The 14532-nt window shown below is 47.0% G+C and overlaps 1 long non-coding RNA gene across 1 annotated transcript; it reads left to right on the top strand.

Annotated features, from left to right (window-relative positions):
* Window positions 1-1534: 1534 nt before the first annotated feature.
* LOC147083929 (uncharacterized) lies at window positions 1535-12754 on the top strand. The gene is made up of 3 exons (XR_015075943.1): window positions 1535-1611; window positions 2491-2653; window positions 12286-12754. It is a non-coding gene; the product is annotated as an uncharacterized LOC147083929 (long non-coding RNA).
* The last annotated feature ends 1778 nt before the right edge of the window (window positions 12755-14532 follow it).

Below are 14532 nucleotides of genomic sequence, written 5' to 3'. Positions count from 1 at the left end.
CCCCTGGATGTTTAGTTCCCAGTCATGGTCACCCTGCAGCCATGTCTCCGTAATGGCCAACAGATCATACCCATGTGTAGTTATTTGTACCGTCAACTCGTCTATTTTGTTACGAATGCTGCATGCATTCAGATAAAGAACTTTTAAATATGATTTGTGACAATTTATTCCTGCTTTTACCCCCTTTACTACTTTACCTTTATCTTTCTATATTCTGTCCCTTCCTGACACACTCTGGTTTTTAATTCTCCCACTACTACCTTGCTCTATTGCCTTCTCCGCTGACATTTTTATTTTTCGCTCTCTTGAAACCTCCCCCCCACTAATTAGTTTAAAGCCCTCTCTTCAGCCCTAGTTATTTGATTCACCAGGATTCTAGTCCCAGCACTGGCCAAGTGAAGTCCGTCCCAACGGAACAGCTCTCTCCTGTCCCAGTACTGGTGCCAGTGTCCCAAGAAGCAAAACCCATATCTCCCACGCCAGCCTTTGAGCCACGCATTTAACTCTCTGACTTTATTTACCCTAGCCAACTTTGCTCATGAGGGCAGGTACAGCACAGGATAAATACAGAGTAAAGCTCACTCTACACTGTCCCATCAAACACTTCCAGGGCAGGTACAGCACGGGTTAGATACAGAGTAAAGCTCCCTCTACACTGTCCCATCAAACACTCCCAGGGCAGGTACAGCACGGGTTAGATGCAGAGTAAAGCTCCCTCTACACTGTCCCATCAAACACTCCCAGGGCAGGTACAGCACGGGTTAGATACAGAGTAAAGCTCCCTCTACACCGTCCCATCAAACACTCCCAGGGCAGGTACAGCACGGTAAGATACAGAGTAAAGCTCCCTCTACACTGTCCCATCAAACACTCCCAGGGCAGGTACAGCACGGGTTAGATACAGAGTAAAGCTCCCTCTACACTGTCCCATCAAACACTCCCAGGGCAGGTACAGCACGAGTTAGATACAGAGTAAAGCTCCCTCTACACTGTCCCATCAAACACTCCCAGGGCAGGTACAGCACGGGTTAGATACAGAGTAAAGCTCCCTCTACACTGTCCCATCAGACGCTCCCAGGGCAGGTACAGCACGGGTTAGATACAGAGTAAAGCTCCCTCTACACTGTCCCATCAAACACTCCCAGGGCAGGTACAGCACAGATTAGATACAGAGTGTCAGCCGTGGCTCAGGCGGCAGCACTCTCTCCTCTGAGGCAGAAGGTTGTGGGTTGAAGTCCACTCCAGAGACTCGAGTCTAAAACTCTGCTGCCCCTGCAGTGCAGTGCTGAGGTAGTAAAGCCCAGTGCAGAGTAAAGTTCCCTCTGCACTGCTCCACTAACAGGACTGAGCCCCAAACTCAGAAGGGCGCCCTCTGCTGCATTCCACTTGTCTCAGCAGCGGGAGAAGCAGGCGGCGGAAGTCCCGCCCCTCGAACGCCCCGATTGCTTGGAGGACCCGCCGCCACCTCAGTCCTCCGAGCTCCGCCCGCTCTCTCCCTATTGGTCGGAGCTCCCGTCAGTCCCCGCCGTGGAGTTGATGACGTGCCCCAGTGCGGCTCCCTGCAGAAGACAAGGGGCTGCGGCCGCTCCGTGCCGGGAGGGCGCTGGGACGGTGCGGTTTGTAATTTTTTTAAATTTATCTCCCCGCCCGCGCTTCTCTCCGCTATATATCAAAAACCCTGATAAAACTCACTTTCCGCCGGTGATCTGGACTCTCGCGGTTGCCCGGGCCTTCCCCAGAATGCGAGGCCCTGCGCATGTCCGGTACCGGCTTAACTTCGGGAGCGGGGCCCGGCGGCGCATGCGGAGTAGAGGGAGGAGAGGGGCGGGGCCTGTTCAGAGGGGGAGGATGATTGACAGGGGCCCATTGTGTGTGCTGAGCATGCGCGGTGCGGGACGGGCGCCTGTGGAGCAGGAGAGGGCGGGGCCATGGGGCGCATGCGCGGGGTCAGCTGCAACTTTAGAGTCACAAAGGGACCGAGTGTCTTCAAATCTCTCCCCGCCTCTTCTAATTTCCTGTAAAACCAGTTTATAAAAGTCATCACTGAAAGTACATAGAAGATAGGGCCCAGGGCCTGATTGACGGCAGCTTCCGACCAATAGGGAGCGAGCGGGGCGAGGCTGGAGGAGCGAGCCGGCGGCGGGTCCTCCAACCAATCGGGGAGCCCGAGGGGCGGGACTTGCGCCGGCTGATTGGGACAGAGGAGGCTGACGGGAGATTTAATTTAAATGAATTTAATTTCCCGCCTGCTCCAACCGCCCACCCTGCAACGTCACGACGTCGCCGGCGTGCACTGACTGATACTGAGCTCTCCACAAATGAGCGAGGGGAGGTGGAGCCTGGAGGACCGACCGGCGAAGGAGGAGGCGGGACCTGGGATCGGCCTGCCGCCATTTTGTAAAGCGGCCTGGTCAGAACCTGTGATCCTGGGAAAGTTTATTTTTAATGTTCCTTTCACATTTTACAACTCAAACTAATTTTATTTTACAGAAGATACTTGTTTTAAACATAGAAACATAGAAGATAGGAGCAGCAGTGGACCATTCGGCCCTTCGAGCCTGCTCCGCCATTCAATGAGATCATGGCTGATCATAAAAAAAGCAGTTTGTTTTTAAATTGCTGGAACAGAAACAAGAAACCCTGTGGAGCAAATGTCAGTAAAAATATTTTTTCTCCCTGAATTAATTTTTTTAATATTAATTTTCTGCGTTTTTAATTACTAATTTCAAGTACTTTATTAAGAGAAATATGGGAGTGGTGGGGGTTCTCTTAAACGGACAGGCGCTCTCTTTTTCTATGTGATTTTCATTAAAGGGACTGCGTCCCCGTGGATGACTGATTTTAAAGGGACAGCGTCTCCCTTTTTATTAATGTATATATGTAAGAGACTGACATTTAACGTAGGGCTAATCCCCTGCTCCCCTGAGTCCTTAGCGAGAAATCACGTGCTGTTTGCACTCGCCCCCTCCCAATTTTCTGCCAAGGGACAGAAAGCAGAGAGTAGTGGTGAACGGTTTCTTTTCAGACTGGAGGGAGGTAAACAGTGATGTACCCCAGGGGACGGTATTAGGACCAATGTCCCCTCTAATTTTTTTTGAGGTGCGTGGCCCCTTTAACGGGCTGCACGGCCCATTCAAATTTTGGCGCATGCGCGTTTATTCCATTTATAGGGCGGTGAACCGGCTGCGCGGGACCTCCAGACCGCTGCGTGGCCGCGCAACTTAACGTGAACATTGATTCGGACCACTGCTTTTTTTGATATATATCAATGACCTGGACTTGGGGATCCGGGGCAAAATTTCAAAATTTACAGATGACACGAAACTCGGAAATGTAGCAAACAATGAGGATAGTAACAGACTTCAGGAGGACGTAGCCAGACTGGTGAAATGGGCAGAAACGTGGCAGATTAAATTTAATGTAGAGAAGTGTGAAGTGATTCATTTTGGTAGGAAGAATGAGGAGAGGCAATATAAACTAAATGGTCCAGTTTTAAATAGGGTGCAGGAACAGAGAGGCCTCGGGGTGTATGTACACAAATCTTAGAAGGTGGCAGGACAAGTTGAGAAGCCTGTTTAAAAAAAGCATACAGGATCCTTGACTTTAATAATAGAGGAATAGAGTATAACAGCAAGGAAGTTATGCTAAGCCTTTATAAAACACTGGCTAGGCTTCCGCTGGGCACCACACTTTAGGAAGGATGTCAAGGCCTAAGAGAGGATGCAGAAGAAATTTACTAGAATGGGACCAGGGATGAGGGACTTGAGTTACGTGGAGAGACGGGAGAAGCTGGGGTTGTTCTCCTTAAGCAAAGAAGATTAAAAGGAGATTTGATAGAGTTGTTCAAAATCAGAATGGAGTTTGAGAGAGTAAATAAGGAGAAACCGTTTCCAATGGCTGAAGGGACAGAAACCAGATTTAAGGCGATTGGCAAAAGAACCAGAGGTGACATGAGGAAACAGATTTTTACACCAAGTTGTTGTGATCTGGAATGCACTGCCTGAAAGGGCGGTGGAAGCAGATTCGATATTATAATTCAAAAGAGATTGAGATAAATACTTGAAGGGAAAACATTTACATGGCTTTGGGGAAAGAGCAGGGGGAGTGGGATTAATTGGATCGCTCTTTCAAAGAGCCGGCACAGGCACGATGGGCCGAATGGCCTCCTTCTGTGCTGTATCATTCTATGATGCTGTTCTACACAGACACACACACATACAGTCAGACAGACACACAGACACAGATACTCACTAAAATACAGTCAGACACACACTCACATTTTTTCTGCATAAACTTTTATTATTAATTTCAAAGACTTTAAGAAAAAGGGCGGGAGTGGTGGGCGGAGGGCTCTTAAAGGGACAGGGACTCTTCTTTTCAAAGTGGTATTCATTAAAGGGTCCGAGTCCCTCCTTGCCTGTAGAGGACCAATTTTAAAAGGACAGCATCTCGAAATCGGGTGCTGTCTGCGTGTGAACCACCTCCTCCCAATTTCCTGCCAAGCGATCCCTGCGGGCACCACTCCACTCTAGGAGTGGCTCCTAGAATCATACAGCACAGAAGGAGGCCATTCAGCCCATCGTGCCTGTGCCGGCTCTTTGAAAGAGCTTTCCATTTAGTCCCACTCCCCTGCTCTTTCCCCATAGCCCTGAAAATGTTTCCCCTTCAAGTATTTATCCAATTCCCCAGTGAACGTTATTATTGACTCTGCTTCCACCGCCCTTTCAGGCAGCGCATTCCAGATCACAACAACTCGCTGCGTCAATAAAATTCTCCTCACCTCGCCTCTGGTTCTTTTGTCAATGACCTTATATCTGTGTCCTCTGGTTACCGACCCTCCTGCCACTGGAAACAGTTTCACCTTATAAGCTACAGCTACACAAAGCCTGGTTAGACCCCAGAGAGTGGCAGAGTCATAACGGCACAGAAGGAGGCCATTCGGCCCATCGAGTCCGTGCCGGCTCTCTGTAGAGCAATCCAGTCAGTCCCATTCCCCCGCTCTAGCCCCGTAGCCCTGCAAGTTTATTTCCCTCAAGTTCCTATCCAGTCTCCCCTTGAAAACATTGTGTGTCTCCGCTTCCACCACTTCCGTCGGCAGCGAGTTCCAGGTCATCACCACTCGCTACGTAAAAAAGTTTTTCCTCACATCCCCCCCGTATCTCTTGCCCAAAACCTTAACTCTGTGTCCCCTAGTCCTTGTACCATCAACTAGTGGGCACAGCCTTTCCCCGTCTCGCCTATCCAAACCCGTCATAATCTTGTACACCTCTATCAAATCAGCCCTCAAACTCCTTTGCTCTAATGAAAACAAATCCAGCTTCTCCAACCTGTCCTTGTAGCTAAGATCCCCCATCCCCAGAACCATTCTGGTAAATCTCCTCTGCACCCTCTCAAGGGCCTTCACATCCTTCCTAAAGTGTGGTGACCAGAACTGGATGCAATACTCCAGTTGTGGCCTAACCAGCGCTTTATAAAGGTTCAGCATAACTTCTCTACTTTTGTACTCTATTTATGAAGCCCAAGATCCCATATGCTTTGTTAACCACTCTCTCAATATGTCCCGCCACCTTCAGGGACCTACGCACATTAACTCCCAGGAACTCCCTGGAGCACTGTGTACAGTTCTGGGCACCGCACCTCAGAAAGGATATACTGACCTTGGAAGGAGTGCAGCACAGGTTCACCAGAATGTTACCCGGGCTCCAAGGGTTAGATTATGAGGAGAGATTACATAAACTAGGCTTGTGTTCCCTGGAATCTAGAAGGTTAAGGAGTGATTGAGGATTTTTGGATTTTGAAAGGAATTGGTAGAGTAGATAGAGAGAAACTTTTTCCGCCGGTGGGGAAGTCGAGGACAAGCGGACATCACCTTAAAATCAGAGCCAGGCCATTCAGGAGAGAAGTTGGGAAACACTTCTTCACACAAAGGGTGGTAGAAGTGTGGAACCCTCTCCCACAGGAAGCAGTCGATGCCAGCTCAATTAATCATTTTAAATCCCAGAGCGATAGATTTTTGCTAGACAAGGGAGCAAAGGGATATGGAGCCAAGGCAGGTGGGTGGAGTTAAGACACAGATCGGCCATGATCTCATTGAATGGTGGAACAGGCTGGAGGGGCTGAATGGCCTCCTCCTGTTCCCATGCTCCTATTTACTCTATCAAAACCCTCCATGTTTTGAACACCTCTATTAAATCTCCGCTGCACCTTCTCTGCTCCAAGGAGAACAATCCCAGCTTCTCCAGTCTCTCCACATAACTGAAATCCTCTGTGTATTTGTCGTGGGGCAGCAGGCTATAGCAAACAGCTTTCTTAAGAACATAAGAAATAGGAGCAGGAGCAGGCCATTCGGCCCTTCGAGCCTGCTCCGCCATTCAATAAGATCATGGCTGATCTTCTACCTCATCCCCACCTTCCCGCCCGATCCCCATATCCCTCAATTCCCGATGAGCCCAAAAATCTATCGATCTCAGCCTTGATTATACTCAATGTCTGAGCCTCCACAGCCCTCTGGGGCAGAGAATTCCAAAGATTCACCACCCTCTGAGTGAAGACATTTCTCCTCATCTCAGTCCTAAATGGCCGACCCCTTATTCTGAGACTGTGACCCCTGGTTCTAGACTCCCCAGCCAGGGGAAACCGTCTCCCAGCATCTACCCTGTCGAGCCCTGTAAGAATTTTAGATGTTTCAATGAGATCACCTCTCATTCTTCAAAATTCATAGGAATATAGGCTTAGTCTCAATCTCTCCTCATAGGACAATCCCCCCATCCCAGGAATCAGTCTGGTGAACCTTTGTTGCACTCCCTCTAAGGCAAGTATATCCTTCCTTAGGTAAGGAGACCAAAACTGTACACAATACCCCACAAGGGTGTGTGCTGAGCCCCCTCCTCTACTCCCTCTTCACCCACGACTGTGTGGCTGTTCATGGTTCCAACACCATCATCAAGTTTGCGGATGACACCACGGTAGTAGGCCAGATCACCAACAACGATGAGTCAGCCTACAGGGAGGAGGTCCAGCATCTCGTGAAGTGGTGCGCCGATAACAACCTGGCCCTTAACATCAAGAAAACCAAAGAAATCATTGTGGACTTCAGGAAGTCTAAAGGCGGAAGTCACACCCCCATCCACATTCATGGGGCTGTGGTGGAAAGGGTGGACAGCTTTAAGTTACTCGGAGTCCACATCACGGAAGACCTCTCCTGGTCCCTCAATACTTCCTCTCTGGTGAAGAAGGCCCAGCAGCGCCTATATTTCCTAAGGAGGTTGAAGGGATGTAACCTGTCACCCCAGATCCTCTCTAACTTTTACCGCTGCACAATAGAGAGCATCCTGACGAACTGTATCACAGTATGGTATGGCAGCTGTAGCTACTATGACTGGAAAGCCCTGCAGCGGGTAGTCAAAACTGCCCAACGCATTACCGGCACCCGGCTACCGACCATAGAGCACATATACCAGAAACGCTGTTTACGGAGGTCACGGACCATCATCAAAGACCCTACCCACCCCAGCCACAGTCTGTTCGCCCTCCTGCCATCTGGGAGACGCTACAGATGCATTCGCACCTGAACGACCAGATTTAGGAACAGCTTCTTTCCCAGGGCTGTCATCCTACTGAACTCCACAAATAAACTCTAAAGCCTGCACATCTGCCAATGCACTTTATTATGTTTATGTTAATGTTAATGTATTACAAGCCAAATGTATGTTGAATGTTTAAATGTCTTAATCTAAATGTACACTCTCGGGAGCCGCAAGCCTACATTTCGTTGTACTGCACTTGTGCACTAACAATGACAATAAAGATGATTATTATTATTATTATTATTATTAGGTGTGGTCTCACCAAGGCCCTGTATAATTGCAGTGAGACTTCTTTACTCTTATACTCCAATCATAAGAACATAAGAACATAAGAAGTAGGAGCAGGAGTAGGCCATACGGCCCCTCGGGCCTGCTCCGCCATTCAATAGGATCATGGCTGATCCGAATCTAGACTCACGTCCACTTCCCTGCCCTCTCCCCGTAACCCCTAATTCCCTTATCTGCTAGGAAACTGTCTATCTCCATTTTAAATTTATTTAATGTTGCAGCTTCCACAGCTCTCTGGGGTAGCAAATTCCATAGATTTACCAGCCTCTGAGTGAAGAAGTTTCTCCTCATCTCAGTTTTGAAAGGGCAGCCCCTTATTCTAAGATTATGCCCCCTAGTTCTAATCTCACCCATCAGTGGAAACATCCTCCCCGCATCCACCCAATCAAGCCCCCTCACAATCTTACATGTTTCGATAAGATCGCCTCTCATTCTTCTGAACTCCAATGAGTAGAGTCCCAACCTACTCAAACTTTCCTCATACGTCAACCCCCTCATCTCCGGAATCAACCGAGTGAACCTTCTCTGAACTGCCTCGAGAGCAAGTATATCTTTTCTTAAATATGGAAACCAAAACTGCACGCAGTATTCCAGGTGTGGCCTCGCCAATACCCTGTATAACTGCAGTAAGACTTCCCTGTTTTTATACTCCATCCCCCTTGCAATAAAAGCCAAGATTCCATTGGCTTTCCTGATCACCTGCTGTACCTGCATACTAACTTTTTGTGTTTCATGCACCAGGACCCCCAGATCCCTTTGTACTGTAGCACTTTGCAGTTTCTCTCCATTTAGATAATAACTTGCTCTTTGATTTTTTTCTGCCAAAGTGCATAACCTCAAACTTTCCAACATTATATTGCATCTGCCAAATCTCTGCCCACTCACTTAGCCTGTCTATGTCCTTTTGCAGGTTTTTTATGTCATCCTCACTCATTGCTTTCCCTCCCATCTTTGTATCATCGGCAAACTTGGATATGTTGCACTTGGTCCCTTCCTCCAAATCGTTAATATAGATTGTAAAGAGTTGGGGTCCCAGCACTGACCCCTGCGGAACACCACTAGTTACTGATTGCCAGCCTGAGAATGAACCATTTATCCCAACTCTTTGTTTTCTGTTAGATAGCCAATCTTCCACCCATGCCAGTATATTACCCCCAATCCCGTGATTTCTTATCTTGATCAGTAATCTTTTGTGTGGAACCTTGTCAAATGCCTTTTGGAAGTCCAAATACACCACATCCACTGGTTCCCCTTTATCCACCCTGTATGTTACATCCTCAAAGAATTCGAGCAAATTTGTCAAACATGACTTCCCCTTCATAAAACCATGCTGACTCTGTCCTATTAAATTATGTTTATCCAAATGCTCTGTTACTGTTTCCTTAATAATGGACTCCAACATTTTGCCAACCACAGATGTTAGGCGAACTGGTCTATAGTTTCCAGCTTTTTGTCAACTTCCCTTCTTAAATAATGGTGTTACATTAGCAGTTTTCCAATCTGCCGGGACCTTTCCTGAGTCCAGGGAGTTCTGGAAAATAATCACCAATGCACCCACAATCCCTACCGCCACTTCTCTCAAGACCCTAGGATGTAGGCCATCAGGTCCGGAGGATTTATCCGTTTTAAGTCCCTACAATCCTTTTGTAATAAAGACTAACATACCATTTGCTTTCCTAATTGCTTGCTGCACCAACGTGTTAAGATGAGAAATGATAAAGGCAAGAAGTCACTTGTGGGAGTGGTGTACAGGCCCCCTAACAGTAATCACATGGTAGGATGGAGTATAAAGGAAGAAATAATGGGAGCTTGTCAGAAAGGTATGGCAATAATCATGGGGGATTTTAATCTACATATAGACGGGAAAAATCAGATGGGCAAAGGTAACCTAGACGAGGAGTTCGTAGAATGTTTTCGGGATAGTTTCTTAGAACAGCACGTTCTGGAACCAACCAGAGAGCAGGCTATACTGGACCTGGTATTGTGCAGTGAGATAGAATTAATTAATGACTTCATCGTGAAGGCGCCCCTAGGTAGCAGCGATCATAATATGATTGAATTTTACATTCAGTTTGAGGGAGAGAAGAGTGGGTCCAAGACTAGTATTTTAAGGGCAATTATGAGGGCATGAAAGCAGAGCTAGCTAAAGTGAACAGGCAAATTAGGTTAAGGGATAGGTCAATAGAGTTGCAGTGGCAGACATTTAAGGGGATATTTCAGAATACACAGAATAGATACATTCCAACGAGAAAGAAAAATTCCAAGGGGAGGACCCACCATCCGTGGTTAACTAAAAAAGTTAAAGATAGTATCAGACTTAAAGAAAAAGCATATAATTGTGCAAAGATGGCTGGCAGGTCAGAAGGTTGGACAGAATATAAAAAACAGCAAAGAATGACTAAAAGATTAATGAGAGAAAAATTAGAGTACCAGAGAAAGCTAGCTAGAAATATAAAAACTGATAGTAAGAGTTTCTATAGATATTTAAAAAAGAAAAGAGTTAACAAAGTGAGCGTTGGTCCTATAGAAAGTGAGTCTGGGGAATTAATAATGGAAAATAAGGAGATGGCAGTTGAATTGAACAGGTATTTTGCATCGGTCTTCACTATAGAGGATTCAAGTAACATCCCAGAAATAGCTGTAAATCAGGAAATGGAAGGGAGGGAGGAACTCAAGAAAATTACAATCACCCGGGAAGTGGTACTGAGCAAATTGTTGGAGCTGTGGGCTGACAAGCCCCCGGGGCCTGATGGACTTCATCCTAGGGTCTTAAAAGAAGTGGCTAGTGAGATAGTTGATGCGTTGGTTTTAATTTTCCAAAATTCCCTAGATTCGGGGAAGGTTCCATTCGATTGGAAAATAGCGAATGTAACTCCTTTATTCAAAAAGGGAGGGAGACAGAAAGCAGGAAACTACAGGCCAGTTAGCTTAACATCTGTCATCGGGAAGATGTTGGAAGCTATTATTAAAGACGTTATAGCAGGGCACTTGGAAAAGTTCAAGGTAATCAAGCAGAGTCAACATGGTTTTGTGAAAGGGAAATCATGTTTAACCAATTTATTGGCGTTCTTTGAGGAAGTAACATGTGCTGTGGATAAAGGGGAACCGGTGGATGTACTGTACTTAGATTTCCAGAAGGCATTTGATGAAGTGCCACATCAAAGGTTATTGCGGAAAATAAAAGCTCATGGTTTAGGGAGTAACATATTGGCATGGCTAGAAGATTGGCTAGCTAACAGGAAACAGAGAGTAGGCATAAATGGGTCATTTTCTGGTTGGCAAGATGTAACGAGTGGTGTGCCACAGGGATCACTGCTGGGACCTCAACTTTTGACAATTTATATAAATGACTTGGATGAAGGGACCGAAGGCATGGTTGCTAAATTTGCTGATGACACAAAGATAGGTAGGAAAGTAAATTGCGAGGAGGACATAAGGAGGTTACAAAGGGATATAGATAAGTTAAGTGAGTGGGCAAAGATCTGTCAAATGGAGTATAATGTGTGAAAATGTGAAGTTGTCCATTTTGGCAGGAAGAATAAAAAAGAAGCATATTATCTAAATGGTGAGAGATTGCAGAGCTCTGAGATGCAGAGGGATCTGGGTGTCCTAATGCGTGAATCGCAAAAGGTTAGTATTCAGGTACAACAAGTAATCAGGAAAGCTAATAGAATGTTATTGTTTATTGCGAGGGAAACTGAATACAAAAGTAGGGAGGTTATGCTTCAGTTATACAGGGCATTGGTGAGACCACATCTGGAGCACTGTGTACAGTATTGGTCTCCTTATTTAAGGAAGGATGTAAATGCGTTGGAAGCAGTTCAGAGAAGGTTTACTAGACTAATACCTGGAATGGGCAGGTTGTCTTATGAGGAAAGGTTGGACAGGCTAGGCTTGTATCCGCTGGAGTTTAGAAGAGTAAGAGGTGACTTGATTGAAACATATAAGATCCTGAGGGGTCTGGACAGGGTGGATGTGGAGAGGATGTTTCCTCTTGTGGGAGAATCTAGAACTAGGGGTCACTGTTTAAAAATAAGGGGTCGCCCATTTAAGACAGAGGTGAGGAGAAATTTTTTCTCAGAGGGTCGTGAGTCTTTGAAACTCTCTTCCTCAGAGGGCGGTGGAAGCAGAGTCTTTGAATATTTTTAAGGCAGAGGTAGATAGATTCTTGATAAGCAAGGGGGTGAAAGGTTATCGGGGGTAGGTGGGAATGTGGAGTAATCAGATCAGCCATGATCTTATTGAATGGCGGAGCAGGCTCGAGGGGCCGAGTGGCCGACTCCTGCTCCTAATTCGTATGTAACCTGTGCAGCAGCTGGGGCCTGAAAATCAGCTTCACTGCCCCTGGGCTGGGAAAGGGGGACATGAGGCAACATTCTCCCTCTTACGCCTTTCTACACTCCTTTTACAGGGTTTTAGAAGTGGAGCATTTACAGCCAGGAAGCTCAGACCGAACATCACGTCAAGAACAGACAGAGTCGCTCGATTCATCAGGACCTGATTCAATCGCTCCTCCAATCTGCTGACACACCAGCGAGTTCACACTGATGAGAGACCTTTTAAATGTTCTGAGTGTGGGAAGAGCTTCAAAATCTACAAGTACCTGAAGCAACAGCAGTGGCTACACACTGAGGAGAGCCCGTTCACCGGCCCCGTGTTCCAGAAGAGATTCACTCAGTCAGTCGCTCCGATGATACACCAGCAATATCACATGAGGGAGAGACCTTTAACCCGCTCCGTGTGTGGGAAGGGATTAATTGCACCCTCCGTGCTGCTGAGACACCAGCTTGTCCACACCAATGAGAGACCGTTGACCTGCTCTGTGTTTTTGAAGCGATTCTCTCATTCTGCCACCCTCCTGAGACACCAGTTTGTTCACATTAAATGTTCTGACTGTGGGAAGAGATTTAAAAGGTCCCAGGATCTGAAGAGACACCAGCTGGAGAGAGCAGGAGAGATTCTGTTCACCTGCTCCGTGTGTGGGAAGAGATTCACTCGGTCATCCCACCTCCTGACACACCAGCGAGTTCACACTGATGAGAGACTATTTAAATGTTCTGCCTGTGGGAAGAGCTTTAAAACCTCTGGGGATCTGAAGCGACACCAGCGAGTTCACTCCGATCAGAGACCATTTACATGTTCTGTCTGTGGGAAGAGCTTTAACAGCTCCGGGAATCTGAACAGACACCAGCCAGTTCACACTGGGAAGAGGCCATTCACCTGCTCCGTGTGTGGGAAGAGATTCACTCACTCATCCAACCTGCTGACACACCAGCTTGTTCACACTGATGAGAGACCATTTAAATGTTCTGCCTGTGGGAAGAGCTTTAAAACCTCTGGGGAGCTGAAGCGACACCAGCGAGTTCACTCCGATCAGAGACCATTTACATGTTCTGTCTGTGGGAAGAGCTTTAAAAGCTCCGGGAATCTGAACAGACACCAGCCAGTTCACACTGGGAAGAGGCCATTCACCTGCTCCGTGTGTGGGAAGGGATTCATTCAGTCATCCCACCTGCTGACACACCAGCAAGTTCACACTGATGGGAGCCCGTTCACCTGCTCCGTGTGTGGGAAGGGATTCACTCAGTCATCCAACCTGTTGCAACACCAGCGAGTTCACACTGATGAGAGACCGTTCACCTGCTCCGTGTGTGGGAAGGGATTCACTCGGTCATCAAACCTGTTGAGACACCAGCAATATCACACTGATGTGAGACCATTTAAATGTTCTGACTGTGGGAAGAGCTTTAAAACCTCTGGGGATCTGAAGCAACACCAGTTGGTTCACACCGATGCGAGACCATTTAAATGCTCTGACTGTGGGAAGAGCTTTAAAACCTCTGGGGATCTGAAGAAACACCAGCGCGTTCACACTGGTGAGAGGGCGTTCACCTGCTTCGTGTGTGGGAAGGGATTCACTCAGTCATCCAACCTGCTGACACACCAGCTTGTTCACACTGATGAGAGACCATTTAAATGCTCTGACTGTGCTAAGAGCTTTAAAAGCTCCGGGGAGCTGAAGAGACACCAGCGAGTTCACACTGATCTGTAGCACAGGGCCCTGGAGACAGCTGGGGTGACATGAACATGGAATGGATGAATGTTTTATAAATTCTTGGACTGCTGTTTAATCTATCAATCTGTTGTGCTGCTGGTTCCCTTCGATTGATTGTTGATGGTGTTACATAGAATATACAGCACAGAAACAGGCCATTCAGCCCAACTGGTCCATGCTGGTGTTTATGCCCCACACCCACCCTACTTCAATTAACCCGATCAACATCTCCTCCCATTCCTTTCTCCCTTGTGTGGCTTCCCCACAACTACTCCCTGTGGTAGCGAGTTCCCCATTCTCACCATTCTCTGGGTAAAGACATTTCTCCTGAAATCATTACTGGATTTATTAGTGACTATTTTATGTTTGTGGCCTCATAAATATGATGAGATTCTGTTAAGCTGACCAGTATGTTGTTGTACTTCGTCTTTTTCTGATGAATTAAACATTACTGAGCCCTTGTACGTGTGTTATGGGATGACGTTTTTTAAAATTCGTTCATGGGATGTGGGCGTTGCTGGCAAGGCCAGCATTTATTGCCCATCCCTAATTGCCCTTGAGAAGGTGGTGGTGAGCCGCCTTCTTGAACCGCCGCTGTTAGGG

This window comes from Somniosus microcephalus, unplaced genomic scaffold, assembly GCF_052327205.1.
Source record: "Somniosus microcephalus isolate GS21.2 unplaced genomic scaffold, FLI_Smic_1.0 scaffold13, whole genome shotgun sequence".
Lineage (NCBI taxonomy): Eukaryota > Metazoa > Chordata > Chondrichthyes > Squaliformes > Somniosidae > Somniosus > Somniosus microcephalus.
This window is presented reverse-complemented; position numbering and strand designations above follow the sequence as displayed.